Source organism: Urocitellus parryii, chromosome 14 (assembly GCF_045843805.1).
Source record: "Urocitellus parryii isolate mUroPar1 chromosome 14, mUroPar1.hap1, whole genome shotgun sequence".
Classification (NCBI taxonomy): domain Eukaryota; kingdom Metazoa; phylum Chordata; class Mammalia; order Rodentia; family Sciuridae; genus Urocitellus; species Urocitellus parryii.
The window spans coordinates 57732109-57748139 of record NC_135544.1 but is presented as its reverse complement, the minus strand read 5'-3'; the positions used below and the strand labels follow the sequence as shown (position 1 = coordinate 57748139).

General features: G+C 35.6%; 1 protein-coding gene and 1 non-coding gene across 2 annotated transcripts in view; one reads left to right on the top strand and one right to left on the bottom strand.

Moving 5' to 3' along the window:
- The window catches only part of Fzd3 (frizzled class receptor 3), a 70297-nt gene that overhangs the window by 32611 nt on the left and 21655 nt on the right, over positions 1-16031 (top strand). The window lies entirely within an intron of this gene.
- On the bottom strand, positions 14901-14973 carry Trnas-cga (transfer RNA serine (anticodon CGA)). Its single transcript has one exon. It is a non-coding gene; the product is annotated as a tRNA-Ser (tRNA).

The window sequence follows — 16031 nt, the reverse complement described above, 5'->3', positions numbered from 1 at the left end:
GTATCTATTGACAAGATGATGGACATTTGGATCACTGTAGCTTATAGTTATCATGAATAATCTTAATATGAATGTTCACTACAAATATTTATGTGAACATGTGTTTTTGTTTCTTTTAGATAGATATTTAGGAGTAAAATCATTAGGCTGCTTCATAAACTTATTTTTAACTTAAAAAAATGCCTAAAAAACACATAGAAGGGTCTGGAGTTGTGGCTCAGGGATAGAGCACTTGCCTGGCATGTATGAGGCACTGGGTTTGATTCTCAGCACCACATGTAAATAAATGAATAAAATAAAGATCCATCAACAACTAAAAAAAAAATTTTAAAAAAACACATAGAGGATCTGATGATAATTCCTAATGAGAACATTTTTAAATTACTAAGTAATGATGGAGTCAAACCTTGGGAGACTTAGAGGAAATAATATTTGAATTATATTTTATTAAAAATAGGAAAGTTGTTTTATAGTTATTTTATATTATAGAAGCTTTCAAATATCTGAAAAATCAATCTGTGAAAGTGGTTAATCACATTGTTTCAAAATAGCAACTGGGTTTAATGCAAATTACATATATATGTTTATAATTGTTAGAAAAATTGGCTGGTTATGAAGCATTTTAATATCTATAAGATGAATGTTCTTACCCAAGACTGAATTTCACTACCTAAATTTAAAAATACTTCATGCTAATTGTTTTTGGCAAAAAATGCTAATTTTTTAGATTTTGGATACTGGGGATTGAACTCAGCAGGGGCACTTGACCTCCGAGCCACATCTCCACCCCTATTTTGTATTTCATTTAGAGTCTCACTGAGTTGCTCAGCATCTCGCTTTTTTTGCTGAGGCTGGCATTGAACTCGTGATCCTCCTGCCATAGCAGCTGAGATTACAGGCATGCCCCTGGCTAAAAATGTAATTTTTTAATGTGTATTAAGTGATACTTGAAAAAGTACTATTTAGTGCCTAAATTCAGAATCAGTTATGTAATACATCCCAAATAGACTAATGTTTATTTCACAATTTAAAAATAGTGAAGTTTATTCTTAGAATTTTTTTAATCATATGTATTGTTAAATGTTAGTAATTTTCCAGATACTTGGTGGTTTTCCTCTTTAATAATTCCATCTATTTATTTAGTTCTTTCTAAGAGACTCAAAGCATTTTATGAGTTAAAATTCTCAAAGGTTATGGGTATTTCTATACTAGTTTTTGAATGTAGTATAACATATTGGTTAAAAACTGGGCTTGAGGGCTGGAGCTGCAGCTCAGTAGTAGAACACTTGTCTGACACTAGACCCAGAACTCTGCCCCCCTGCCCCCCATACAAAAAATGATACGAAAAACTGGACTTTAAAGTGAGACAGGCTGGGTTTTTATCCCTATTTTACCATTTCTTCATGTAAAATGAAGGGAGTAATGTTAAAGTAATATCTACCTCATGAGTGGCTATGAAGATTAAGATACATTTAAACCTCTTACCAGAGTGCCTTGCTGAAAGCAAAATTTCAGTATTAATTTCTGTTGTTATAAGTACATAATTCTTGAGGGTTGAGTATCAGAATCATCTTTTTGTTCTTAATTTTAAATGTTGATTTTCAAAAGCATACATTTCATTTCCTAAGGACACTTCCATTTTTCATCTTTCAGCCATATAATCCAATGCAATATGTCCCAAGGAATTTTGACACTAGAACTTCTGTTTTAACAAAAGAAATATGTCACCATAGTATAAGCAACTTAGCTAAGTCTATCAAATTCACGTTAGGGCCATTTGTAGATTTCTAAAGTTTAAAAAAAGTATATTTTCATAGAAAAACAAACATTATTTTATTCTTCCAGCTATGCAAGGCAACCCATCTGTTGTTTATCTTCTCTTGATTCAGAAAAATACAAAAATAGCAGAATAACATTAAATATAATTCATTATGATTTTAGCTTCATTTTCTGATAAGAATCTTTCCCTTACTAGGCAGTTTCAAAAGGAGTTAGCATTATTTATGAAAGGACCATATGAGAAATGGGTATGTTTTTTGCTTCCATCACTAAAGGCAGTGAATGTCTTTTTTTAAAAATACAAATATTAGTATTACTAATACTAATTACTAATAATTAGTAATTAAACCTATTACTAATACTAATAGGTTTTTTTGGGGGGCGGGACTAGTCATTTACTAGTGGTAAATATCCTGCCAAATTAATTTCTGCTCAAAATTCTTTAGTTTCATATAGTATAGAGAAAGGAGAATTCCCTGAAAAAAATACTCATTAAATTCTTGTTTTATAGGAAAATATTATAGAATGTTACCTTATAGAAGTGTAGAATATCATAGATATTTATACTATAAATACATAGACTAAGCAGTATACTATATACTATAGACTATTACTATAAAAGGTAGAAAACTACTGTCAGATGACACTTTCGGATAAATAATGAAACATAGAAGTTGCTATTCTGGCCTCTGATAAACACAATAGCCTAAGCTGTGAATATAGTTTATATATCAAAAGAAAAAATGTGAGCAAATATTTAATTTTAGTTAATGACATATATGCTGAAGTGCTTATGAGGAAGTATACTAATATCTGAGAATTTAGTTTGAAGTCCATCAAAAATTAAGTTGTATTAATGAATGGATGGACCAATGGATCTATGGATAGATATGTGATAAGGAAAATGTAGGAAGTTGCTGATGCAGTCTAGGTGATGAGATTATGGGTATTCATTGTAAAAGTCTTTCAGCTTTGCCTTTTGTTTGAAAATTTTCATAATAAAATGTTTTGGAAGAAAAAAACATCAGGGCTGGGACTGTAGCTCATTGACAGAGCGCCTGCCTCGAGCCTGTGAGGCCCTGGGTTCTATCCTCAGTACACATAAAAATAAATAAAGACATTGTATCCAACTACAATTAAAAAATATTAAAAAGAAAAGAAAACACCTTAAAGAATACAGTATTGTATACAATGAATCAAAATGCATTCTGTCACATATACATAATTAAATAAATAAATAAAAATACAGTATTGAGGAGCTGGGGTTGTGGCTCAGTAGTAGAGTGCTTGCCTAGCATGTGTGAGGCACTGTGTTCGATTCACAGCAAATGAACACAAAAAAGGCCCATAAACATCTAAAAAAAATTTTTTTAAAGAATACAGTATTGATCATTACAGCTAAAAATACAAAGTTGTTTGGTAAGTATACAAAGATTAATTTAGAACAGCATATTATGAAAATTCTTCATAGTCAAGTTAAAATATTTCTCTGTATATAATTGAGCAGGAAAAACTTATCTCAGGTCCTAAAGTTTAAAAGTAATCAGATAGTTACTTTAACAATTTTTCAGACAAGTATCTTATCTTTAACCTAAAATAAAATAGAGCATTTCATCCCAGAAGATAACTATGGAAGAAGTAAAAATAAATGATGTCTTAAAAATACCACCAAATACAGCACTTTGCATGCAAATACACATTCTTGTGTGAACATTACAGTTATATTTTGCATGCCTGAGGGAAAGAGAATGGTGGCTGCTGTTCCGAAGCCCCACTGCTTGTTGCTTGTATGCTGTTCATTTGAAAGGATTGTGTCTGTGTAGAGGGCTTTGCTTTGCCCCTTTTAATATGAGAAGGCCAATTGACTTGCTTTAGAAATTTTTATCCCTCTTCTGGTCTTGGCCCTAACTGATGCTTATCACTTGTACTGTAATTGGAGATAGTGAAGATCTTAAAATGATAAGCCTTCCCTTTAAGGCTTAAAGCAGGAATCTCCATAAGCAACCCTCTCTTTGCCTCCTTTCTCCCAGGTTCCTCTTAATTAGAGCAGTCCTTTCAGTGGGAGTGATACACATCAAGGGAAAAAAAGGAGAATTATTAGTTTTCTCCTAATTCTTTTCATTTTATTCCTTCCTCCCTCAAAATGTACATCTGTTGGTATAGTGGCTTGTTCTCTGAGAATTCAGTTTTGTTGACCTAGATCAGAGCACCTTCTTCCTAGAGGTAGAGCTAAGAGGTGAGATTTGAGCTCCTACAAAGATCAGAGTATCATAAACAGTTACCAAATATATTCAAAATAATTGGCTTTCTGATTCACTGGCTTGCTAGGTTAGAATATATTTCCCAGGCCCTCTACAATATAAACTTATGGGAAATACTTGTTGGGTGCTTGGATTGGGTGGCTGTTTTCTGGAATGTGTGCTTGCTTGCTTTCTACCAATAGAGTTTACATATTAATAGTGAATTGACTGTTTATTTTAAAACCAGTTTAACAGTTCTACATGTCACCAAAATATAAAATTGAACTAAATATTAGAGAAACCAATGAAATATAGGTTGAAAAAGAAAGCAGTATTTCATGAAAACTAAGTTAATTACTTTGGAAAGGCTTGATAAAGGCAAATTGTTTAGGACAAAAGGTTGTTGAAGTTGGTATAAGATAAACTGTCAGAGATTAGGTCGAAAAGATTGTAAAAATCCAGAATTTTGCACTTAAGTTGCTTATTATTATTATTTTCTTTCCTCACTGTAACAGAAACTTGAAATCATGAATGATGAGTAATCCCATGGCACGTAAGAAGAAACTGGAATATAAGTAGCAAATGCTATTCTTTGGTTATTAGAGGTCTCTCAAAGGAGTTAGTTAAGTCCTTGGTTGACAGTGTCTGGCCCTCTTGGTACAAGTGGAACCTTGAGGAGGTGGGACCCAGTGGAAGGAAGTTAGGTCATTGGAGGTATTCCCCTGAAGGCAGTGTTGGGACCCTGGCCCCTCTTTTTCTCTAGGGTAAACATGTTCCCTCCACTCTGTATTCCCACCATGATGTACTATGCTACCACAGGCCCAAAGCAACAGGACCAAGTGACCATGAAATGAAACCATGAGCCAGAATAAGCCTTTCCTTCTTATAAGTGATTGACTCAGGCATTTTGTAACAGTAACAGAAAGCTAACTAATGGAAATACATGTTTGGATGTAAATGCTATTAAGAAAAGGCTTATTAGGGCTGGGGTTGTGGCTCAGGGGTAAAGCGCTTGCCTAACATGTGAGGCACTGTGTTTGATTCTCAGCACCATATATAAATAAATAAAATAAAGGTCCATTGACAAATATTAAAGAAAAGGCTTAGCCAGGCATGGTGGTACACACCTCTAATCCCAGAGACTTGGGAGGCTGAGGCAGGAAGATCTCAAGTTTGAGGCCAGCCTCAGCCACTTAGCAAGGCCCTTAACAAGATCTGGTCTCAAAAAAAAAAAAAGTGAGGGGACTAGGGATGTAGCTCAGTGGTAGAGTAAGTGCCCCTGGGTTCAATCCCTAGTACGAAAAAAGAAAAAAGCTTTAGACTTGTCAGGTAACTATAATCGTGTACTAAGTTTATGTCATCTATGAAATCTTCTTTAATTTTTTTATTTATATATGACAGAATGTATTACAATTCTTATTACCAAATATAGAGCATAATTTTTCATATCTTTGGTTGTATACAAAGTATATTCACACCAATTCTTGTCTTCATACCTGTACTTTGGATAATAATGACCATCACATTCCACCATCACTTCTAACCCTGTGCCCCCTTCTTTCCTCTCCAACCCCTCCTCTTCCCTGTCTAGAGTTCGTCTATCCTTCCCATGCTCCCTCTCCCTACCCCACTATGAATTAGCTTCCTTATATCAGAGAAAACATTCGGCATTTGATTTTTTGGGGATTGGCTAACTTCACTTCTCATTATCTTCTCTAACTCCATCCATTTACCTGCAAATGCCATCATTTTATTAATCAGCAATATTCCATTGTGTATATATGCCAATTTTTTTATCCATTCATTTATTGAAAGGTATCTAGGTTGGTTCCATAGTTTAACTACTGTGAATTGTGCTGTAAACATTGATGTGGCTGTGTCCCTGTAGTAGGCTGTTTTTAAGTCCTTTGGGTATAGACCAGGGAGAGGGACAGCTGGGTCAAATGGTAGTTCCAGAACTTCCTTGCTGAGCCTAGATCACTAGGGTCAGAGACTAAAAGTGTTTTCAGGTGATTTTTCCTCCTGCCAGTCAGCAGAAGCAAACTCCTTCTATAGAATTCCCACTGATTCTCCAAACAAATATCTCACAATATAATTCCATTAGTTACACTTGAGAGTGTAACTACAACAGGCTTAGATCAGAACTCCAGATAACAAAATTGGCAATTGCTGCATAATGATAAATGCATTCTTTTTAGAAATAATAGGTGGGCTTTGAACTCACAGTCCTCATGCCTCAGCCTCCTGAGCTGCTGGGATTATAGGTATGTACTCCTGTGCCTGGCAATAACAGATTTTTTTTTTAACGATATTTCTTTTTTTTTAAATATATTTTTAGTTGTAGATGGATACAATACCTTTACTTCGTTCATTTATGTTTATGTGATTGATGCTGAGGATTGAACCTAGTACCTCACATGTGGTAGGCAAGGCTCTATCACTGAGCTACAACCCCAGCCCTAAAAAATGAGATTTCCAGAAACAACTTTTGAAGTAGAAACTCCATTGCTGGAATATAATACAGGCCTGCTGTGGTGGCACACACCTGTAATCCCAGTGGCTAGGGAGGCTGAGACAAGTGGACTGCAAGTTCAAGACTAGCCTCAGCAACTTAGATCCTAAGCAACTTAATGAAACCCTGTCTCAGAATATTTAAAAAGGCTGGGGATATGCCTCAGTGGTAAAGCACCTAGCTTGAATTTCCAGTACCAAAATAGAAAAAAAAAAAATACAAAACAGCAGTTATGGACAAAGATGAAGAGAAATCTAGTGAACTAGATGAAAAGAAATTTAGTGAACTGGTTTACAAAGATGAAAAAAGAGCAAGAAAATATGAAAGTGATGTTAAGAGTCATGGAATATAAAGTGAGAAGGCCTAATAGGAATTCAGTTAGAGGGAGGGGGACACAAAGTGTAAGGGAGACAATATTTAAAGAGAAAAAATGGCTGCACATTTTCCAAAATTGCTGAACATGTGAATCTGTCAGTAAAAGAGGTAGTATATTTTCCTAGTACAACAAATACACATAAATCTAAGTTTTGGTGAATCTGCAGAACACCAAAGGCAAAAATATTGAAAGAAGTCTCTAAAAGAGGACATCTAAAATAGACAAACAGAATAACCACTGACTCCCAGCAACAATGAAAACAAAAGGTGGTATCATACTATCTTTAAAATGTTGAAAAAAAAACTTTTCAATTAGAGTTTTGTACCTTATAAAGCTATTGTGGCAGACATGGAGATGCACTGCCAGATGGTCCCCAAAGATTTGCCACTCAGGTACAGGAAATTTTGTCAGTAGACACCCTTCAGCTACAGAGAGTTTCCTTATCTGAGATATTGGCCTTGGGGCAGCCCTAACCTACCTCTCTGCTTTTTAAAAGGCATTTTAAATGTTTCTGATGCACAGATATGTATGTATATTCAATATGTTGAATGCTAGTGGATCTACTGCCTACTTAATAAATAAAACTAACAAAACTCCTTGGATAGATACCCTTTATCACGCCTCCCGTTTAAAGTATTATTATCTAGAATTTGGTGTTTTTTGTATATTTACTTAACATTTATTCACATACATCTTTATAAATAACATTATTAAAGTTATTTTTTAAACTTTATAGTGTTAAATCTGTGCATTTTATGCAGCTTGCCTTTGCCCCTCATGTTTATGGGATCTGTCTGGGGTGATGCGTGTTTGTTGCTTTCCTTGCTGTTCAGCATTCTGTTGCATGAATGTATCACACCCATTTCTTTTTTTTTTTTTATTGGTTGTTCACAACATTACAAAGCTCTTGACATATCATATTTCATACATTGGATTCAAGTGGGTTATGAACTCCCAATTTTTACCCCAAGTGCAGATTGCAGAATTACGTCAGTTACACATCCACAATTTTACATAATGCCCTATTAGTAACTGTTGTATTCTGATACCTTTCCTATCCTCTACTATCCCCCCTCCCCTTCCCTCCCATCTTCTCTCTCTACCCCATCTACTGTAATTCATTTCTCCCCTTGTTTATTTTCCCATTCCCCTCACAACCTCTTATATGTAATTTTGTATAACAATGAGGGTCTCCCTTCATTTCCATGCAATTTCCCTTTTCTCTCCCTTTCCCTCCCATCTCATGTCTCTGTTTAATGTTAATCTTTTCTTCCTGCTCTTCCTCCCTGCTCTGTTCATAATTGCTCTCATTATATCAAAAAAGACATTTGGTATTTGTTTTTTAGGGATTGGCTACCTTCACTAAGCATAATCTGCTCTAGTGCCATCCATTTCCCTGCAAATTCCATGATGTTGTCATTTTTTAGTGCTGCGTAATACTCCATGGTGTATAAATGCCACATTTTTTTAATCCATTCATCTATTGAAGGGCATCTGGGTTGGTTCCACAGTCTAGCTATTGTGAATTGTGCTGCTATGAACATCGATGTGGCAGTATCCCTGTAGTACGCTCTTTTAAGGTCTTCAGGGAATAGTCCGAGAAGGGCAATAGCTGGGTCAAATGGTGGTTCCATTCCCAGCTTTCCCAGGAATCTCCATACTGCTTTCCAAATTGGCCGTACCAATTTGCAGTCCCACCAGCAATGTACAAGTGTACCCTTTTCTCCACATCCTACACCCATTTCTTTATTCTGTTCCTAATGAATATGTAGGTGTTTTTTTTTATTTCTTACCTATTATAAATAATGCTGTTCTGAATATTCTTACACATCCATGTGAATTTCTCTGAAGTTTTTACCTAAAACTGGAATTTTGTGAGTTATAAGATATGTGAGGCCAGACGCAGTGGCACATGCCTGTAATCAAAGTGGCTCAGGAGGTTGAGGCACAAGGATTGTGAGTTCAAAGCCAGCATCAGCAAAAGTAAGGTGGTAAGCAACTCACTGAGACCCTGTTTCTAAATAAAATATAAAATAGGGCTGGGAATGTGCTTCAGTGTTTGAGTGTCCCTGAGTTCAATCCCTGGTACCCAAATTTTAGCTGTATGTTGCTAATTGCTTTCCAGAGTGGTTGTACCAGTTTAGAATCCTATATAAAAGTTAAAAAAGTTTTTATTGTTCCATATTGTTACCATCACTTGATACATTAATTTTTCCAGTCTTATTGGCAATCATCATTTTGCTACTTTAGTTTGTATTTCCTTGATGACTGGTGAGTCAATTCTTTCCTTACATTTATTAGCTATTCAGATTTCTTCTGAGAATTGTTTGTTTATTCATACACACAAATATATATGTTCTATGTTATAATTCTCAGTTTTATTCATTATAGATTATCATGTAATTGAGCTTTTCATGTTTCACTGGTATCCACTGATAAACAGAAATTTACATTTTAATGTATATATTATTTATTATTCGTCTTTTTCTTTAATTATTTAAATAGTATCTTATTTAAGAAATCTGTACCCTGAGGACATGAAAACATTCTCCTGTATTTTCTTCTAGCAGTTTTAAAAATTTTGCCTTTTAGGTTTAGGTTTTTAAAATTTATTTTTATATCTGGTATGAGGATAGATGCCATTTTAAAAATATATAGCTATCAAGTTAGCACCACTTACTGACTAGTCCATCCTTCCACCACTTCTAATGCTACCTCCACCATCAGTCAAGTTTCCACATGTGAAACTCATTTTGATATTGTCTTCCATGGTCTACTTCTATCTCTGTGCTATACTCTCTTAATTACTATCACGTTACAATAGGCCTTTATATCTGATAGAACAAGTAGGTGATTTTCTAAAGCATAATGAAAGTAAAGGCTCATGGCTGCATTCCAGGTACTGTGGAGACTGAGGCAGGAAGATTGTAAGTTCGAGGCCAACCTGGGCAATCTAGCAAAACCCTGTATCAAAGTAAAAAGGCCTGGGGATGTAGCTCAGTGGTAGAGTTCTTGCCTAGCATGCACAAGGTTCAATCCTAATGACCATGCAAAAAAATAAAAAAGGTGTAATATGATTAAAAATGCATAAAAATTGGAATGAAAAGGCTCTATTCAAGAATTGTTGCTTACCCATTGAGGAGCCTGATCAATAGTTCATTTTTATCTGGGTTTTAGACGACCACAGGCTTGATATAAGTCAACATTTTGTAATGAATTTATTTTAAAAATAAAAGTAAATCTAATGCAATCTGTGTCTCCATTAGTAAAGTATAGATTCCACTTGATAAGGAAAGAAACTAAGAACTTGTGCCAACCTGATTCAAAGCCAAGGTCTCAAAAGCAAAATTTGAACTTAGGCCACCAAATAATCATAAATATGCCTTAGGCTTTTTTTTTCTCCTTTTGCATGAGTAATTTTTTTCTGTTTAATTAAAAAAAAATTTAATCCCCAGGGTCTTTGGTGGCTTATGGATCTAAGTAGGAAAAAGTAAATGTGGATCAATGTTTTTCATATGATGGTTGAACAAAATCATATTGCAGTTATATTAATATCAGTGGTGTTAGTGAAGATCGATAGTTCAGAAGGTAGTGATTATAGTCTGTTTATAGCTAGCTGAGCTGTTGTGGTAGGAGGACAGTAATTGAGATGGAGCTTATGATAGACATTGAGGTCTCTCCTTTGCTGGAAATTCTCCTTCATTTCCCAGGTGATAGGCCAAAGAAATATGTCAAGTGAGTTTTCTCAGTTACTAAGATTATATTTTGTGATATCAGGAGGAATATTGGGTTTTCAGGGATATATATAAAAGAAAGAATATTTTTAATGTTTCTCATTTGTCTATTTTAATATACAAGGAACTCATTTTTGTGAATATTTTGAAATCTGTAGTTCGTTATAAAATAAAAACTGAATATTGTATTTCTTTTCCTTTATTCAAATATTTTTAAGTGAGCTTTGTCCTTCTAGCTAGTATTTATCCTGTTTTACATACCACTATCTCAGTATTTTTGTGTTCTCTGTGTGATTTATAACCATATAATATAATATATTCTCCTCTTTCTTCATTTACAAGGAGTTTGAACCCAGGGACACTCTACCACTGAGCTACATTCCCAGTCCTTTTTAGTTTTTGAGACAGGGTCTCACACCAAGCTGCTAAGACTGGCCTTGAATTTACAATCTTCCTGCCTCACCCTCCTGAGTATCTGGGATGTGTGTGTGGTGCTGGATGTCACACCAGAGCCTCTGACATGCTAGATAAGCACTCAAACTCCTTTATAGCAATGGCGTGGCTATTTTCCCCATCCCTCGGTGTCTTGGCCCTCTCACTTGACACTGTGCTTACAGCATGTGCACAGCCCATGTTGCTTGAGTTGCCTTCTCACTGTGTCCCTACCATTGGCAGCTGCTGACATGTCTTCCCTGGAATTTTGGCTTTCACTAGAATACCAAATATTCCATGCTACATCCCTGTTCTTCAGTTTCTATGTATGAAAGTTTGTTGTTGCTTTTGTTCTTTCTGATTTTGCTTTTATTGCTCCTTCCCTATAACTCAAGCATTACTCTTATGTGAGCAATGATAATTTACAAAAGACAGTACTTTGTAGCTTAAGACCCTAAAGAATAGAAGTTGGGGCTGGGGTTGTAGCTCAGTGGTAGAGCTCTTGCTTAGCACATGCGAGGCCCTGAGTTCGGTCCTCAGCACCACATAAAAGTAAATAAATAAAATAAAGGTATTGTATCCAACAAAACACACACACACACACAAAAAAAAAAGAAGTTGGAAAATAGAATTTCTCACCTAGCCATGTGCATCCCATCCTCTTCCCACCTTCCATTATCCCATTCCCCCTTTTGGATAATCTTTTTTTTTTTCTTTCAGTTTTTGGTGGACACTACATCTTTATTTTATTTTTATGTGGTGCTGAGGATCGAAACCAGCGCCCTGTGCATGCCAGGCGAGCACGTTACCGCTTGAGCCACATCCCCAGCCCTTGGATAATCTTATACAGTCCCACGTTTTCGACTGTATATTGCAGTCTTGTTTCTGAGCTCTAGATCTGTCTACATCATATTTCCATTTAAAAGTCTACAAGGCATTTGAAACTAATTTGTCTAAAATGTAATTCTTGATTTTTCTCCTTAAACCTGCTGCCTGCATCCCATCCCAGTTTTTCCCCATTCAGTAAATAGTATTATTCACTAGTTCAGACTCAAAATATTAAGCCATCTTTGACTCCTCTTTTCTCTCGTACCTCATATCCAGTCCATATCCTGCTTTCCACTTCCACATCTTCCTTAATCCAGTTCATTCAGTAATTCCACAATGGCCTTCTGATTTATCTTGCTTCTAATCTTATCTTGCTTCTATTCTTGTTCCTTTACAGTTTATTTTCAACATAGTAGCCAAAATGACCTTTTTAAAATATAAGTGAGATCATGTTGCCTCTTTGAACAGAACCCTGCATTGACTTAATCTTAGAATGAAATCCATATTTCTTACTATTGCCTGCAGAGCCATATCTTTTAACCCCTGCCTGCTCCTTGACCTAATCTCATAATGTGCTCATTTTCTACTGTACTGGCCACCTTATTTTTCTTCAAAGACAACAGATTTACTCCCTCAGGATTATTAACATTACTGTTTCTTCTGCTTGGAATATTCATACTCCAGAATATACTGTAAATTCCTGCTTAATATCATGTTGGTGGAGAGACCTTTACTGACTACTTATTTATTTTTATGTGGTGCTGAGAATCAAACCTAGTGCCTCACACATGCTAGGCAGGCGCTCTACCACTGAGCCACAACCCCAGCCCCTCATGCTTTAGTTCTTACTGCTACCTGGAATGCTAAGTTTTCTTTACTTCCTTGAATATTGACAACAAAGCACCCTCAACTCCCCCTAGAATGCAGTTCAAGGGTAGGAAATTTTCTGGCTCATCTACTGCTCTATCTCTTGTCCAGGACATAGCAGCACTCTGTATTTAAGTGGCTGTGTGACCTTGAGCAAATCAGTTCACCTCCCTAGACTTTGATTCTACATCTACAAGCCAAAGGGCTTATACCAAATCTCTAAGAAGAGATTCAGATTGCAGATGGTTCGTCAGCTCAAAGTCATAAAGTTATTTGACCCAGGTCACATTGCTAAAACCACTCTCTTTTCACATCCATAGTACTTCTTTTTAGTTCTGTGACCACCCCATGAGATCTTCCTCTGTACTTCTTTGTTAATAATTCTATTAGTTTCAATTTTTAAGTTCTGGCCATCTTCCTATTCTTTATATTATTTATGTAAGTCAACTCTACATTTACAAATATCTTCTTCAATCGATGCTTATTTGACTATTTATTAAATACACATAAATGGGATTGAAGCATGTTTATCAATTGTCTGCTTTCTTCCCCTTGCTGTACTTTATAAGGATTTTCTCCTTTTTGTGTGTGTGTGTGTGTGTGTGTGTGTGAGCGGAAGGATGTAGACAACCATGGTTAATGTACATATTAACTAGTATGATAGACTTTAAATCATGGAAAAGGAAAATAATGAAATTAGATATAACAACTGGTCTCCATTCTCCTAGAAAGTTTGTCCAGATTAAATAGACTAGGAGAAGCCTTGGAATATACTTGTTCCAATTCCTTGTCTATCAGCTTAGAAGCAACAGTCCTCTTACTTCAAGATCTTCTCAGGACCTTCTCTGTACTAATGTATAATCTCTTCTTGTGGGGAATCATAGTATCTGTATTAAATTTTACCTTGGACTCTTATTATGAATAACCTGCTAATATCTTTTGGGACAGTAGAGTGTCATGGAACATATTTTTGAGGTATTAAGCATAGTTCCAAGTACCTTGCCCATTTCAACCCTTTTTTTTTTCTTTCCACTTTTTTTTTTTTTTTTGGTGCAGTATAGTTATACACTACGATGGGATTTGTTGTTACATATCCACACATGCACACAATATAACCATATAATTTGGCCAGTATCACTCCTCAGCACTTTCCCCCTTCCTCCTCAACCCATTTTTTATACTACGTTGATTTTTTTCCTTCTTAATAATATGTGAAAATCTTTATTTAAGAAATACCAACCTGGGGCTGTAGCTCATTTGGTAGAGCACTTACATAGTGTACATGAGGCCCTGGGTTTGATCCCCAGTACCACCAAAAGAAGAAGTAGTAATAATATGTCATATCAGAGAATACATATTGGAGAATGCAAACAGGAGTGTGTGTTTGTGTTTGTGTGTGTGTGTATGTATGTGTGTATGTAAGTAATACAGACAAAAGTCCTAGGAATTGATTATTTCTAAACTCATCATTATGTTGTCTATCAAGTTGATCATTGATCTGTTTCAATAGCTTGCTTTAAATATTTATGATATTCTCTCTGTACTAAAGCTTAAATATTAATATAATTGTTGATACTTTCTTAGAGCAATTAATTTGTAGTATGTATATTGATATATATCATAAGCCAAACTTACATTGTATTTTGTATACCTTTGGCATTTGATTAATAGATTAAAAGTTTTCTTGATTAAATGTTTTGTCAATTTTGATTACATGTACATAATCCTTTTCACAGAGCCAGGCATGTTGGTATATACCTGTAATCCCAGTGATTTAGGCTGAGGCAGGAGGATCTCAAGTTTGGGGGTCAGCCTTAGCAATTTAGTGAGATCCTAAGCAACTTGGCAAGACCCTGTCTCAAAATAAAAAGTGCTGTAAATGTAGTTTAATGGTAAAGCATTCCTGAGTAAGTCAAAAAAAAAAAAAAAATGCAAGCCAGGCATGGTGGGAGCCAACTATTTTGGAGCTCAGGAAGGAGGATTGTGAGTTCAAGGTAAGACTAGGCAACATGGTGAGAACATATTTATTAATAAAAATATGAATAATCTTAATTTTTTAAAAAAAATCGTAAACATGTTCAAAGAGAAAAAGCCTCCCATATCGACATAACCATGATTTTCTTTTTTTTTGGTGGTGATGCTGGGGATTGAACCCAGGGCCTTGTGCATTCGAGGCAAGCACTCTACCAACTGAGCTATATCCCCAGCCCCATGATTTACATTTTACTATATATGTTTTTAAACATTTTGATCCCTTTGGTAGTTGTTCTTCAAAGACAGGCACCCCCAGACTCCAGCCATAAATCGTACCTCTTGCACTTATGTAGTCCCTTTCTTTGAGTTGGGCTGGTCCTGTGACTTGCTTTTGATTAGTAGAATGACACAGAAGTGATTTGCATGACCCTGAGGCTGTCATAAGAAGCCGGGAAGCTTTTACCAAGTTCTATAATACTCATTCTGAGAGAAGTTAGCCTCCAGTAAGAATTCAGACTACTGTGAGATCACAGAGATGTGGAAGCCCAAGCCATCCATGAATATGTGGAAAGGCTGCTTAAAGATAGGGAAGTAGAGAGCAAAAGATTGAGAGATCGCCTAGATCACCTTAGACAGCTCTCACCTTCTCCAACCATCCTAGCTGAGATGCCAGGTATCTGAGTGCAGAAACATTTTGTATGTATATCTGCTCCATCTTCCATTCAGATGATTCCAGCCCTAGGTATCATCTGACTGTAATTACATGTGAGAGCCCAAGTGAGAATCACCCAACTAAGCCCAGTCAAATCACAGAACTGTGAGAGAGAAGAGATTCTTATTTTTAGCCACTAAGTTTTGGAGTGGTTTCTCACACATCAGTGGAGAACAATGCATAGTGATGTGTAATAAAGCACACCAAGAGTCATATTTAATATATGCACAAATATGATAGATATTATATGTAATTGCATAAAACCATAATTATAGTGGGCACATTAGTCTTATACCTAGTTGTGTGCTGGAGCTAGTTCCTGCAGACTTTTATTTTTTTTTAGAGCATTATAGTTATACACGGTAGTTAGGTTTATCCTGACAAAAATCATACATGAATGAAATTCAATTTTGGCTTCCAGTCCCCCACCAAGCCTCACCCCATTCTCCTTCCTCTACTCTAATGGTCTTCCTTTTGCTCATCCATTTATTTTTAATTGGTTCTTCCTACTTAAAGGTGAAATTCTGTGATATATTTATATATGCACATAACATGATTTTTTAATTCTTCATTTCTC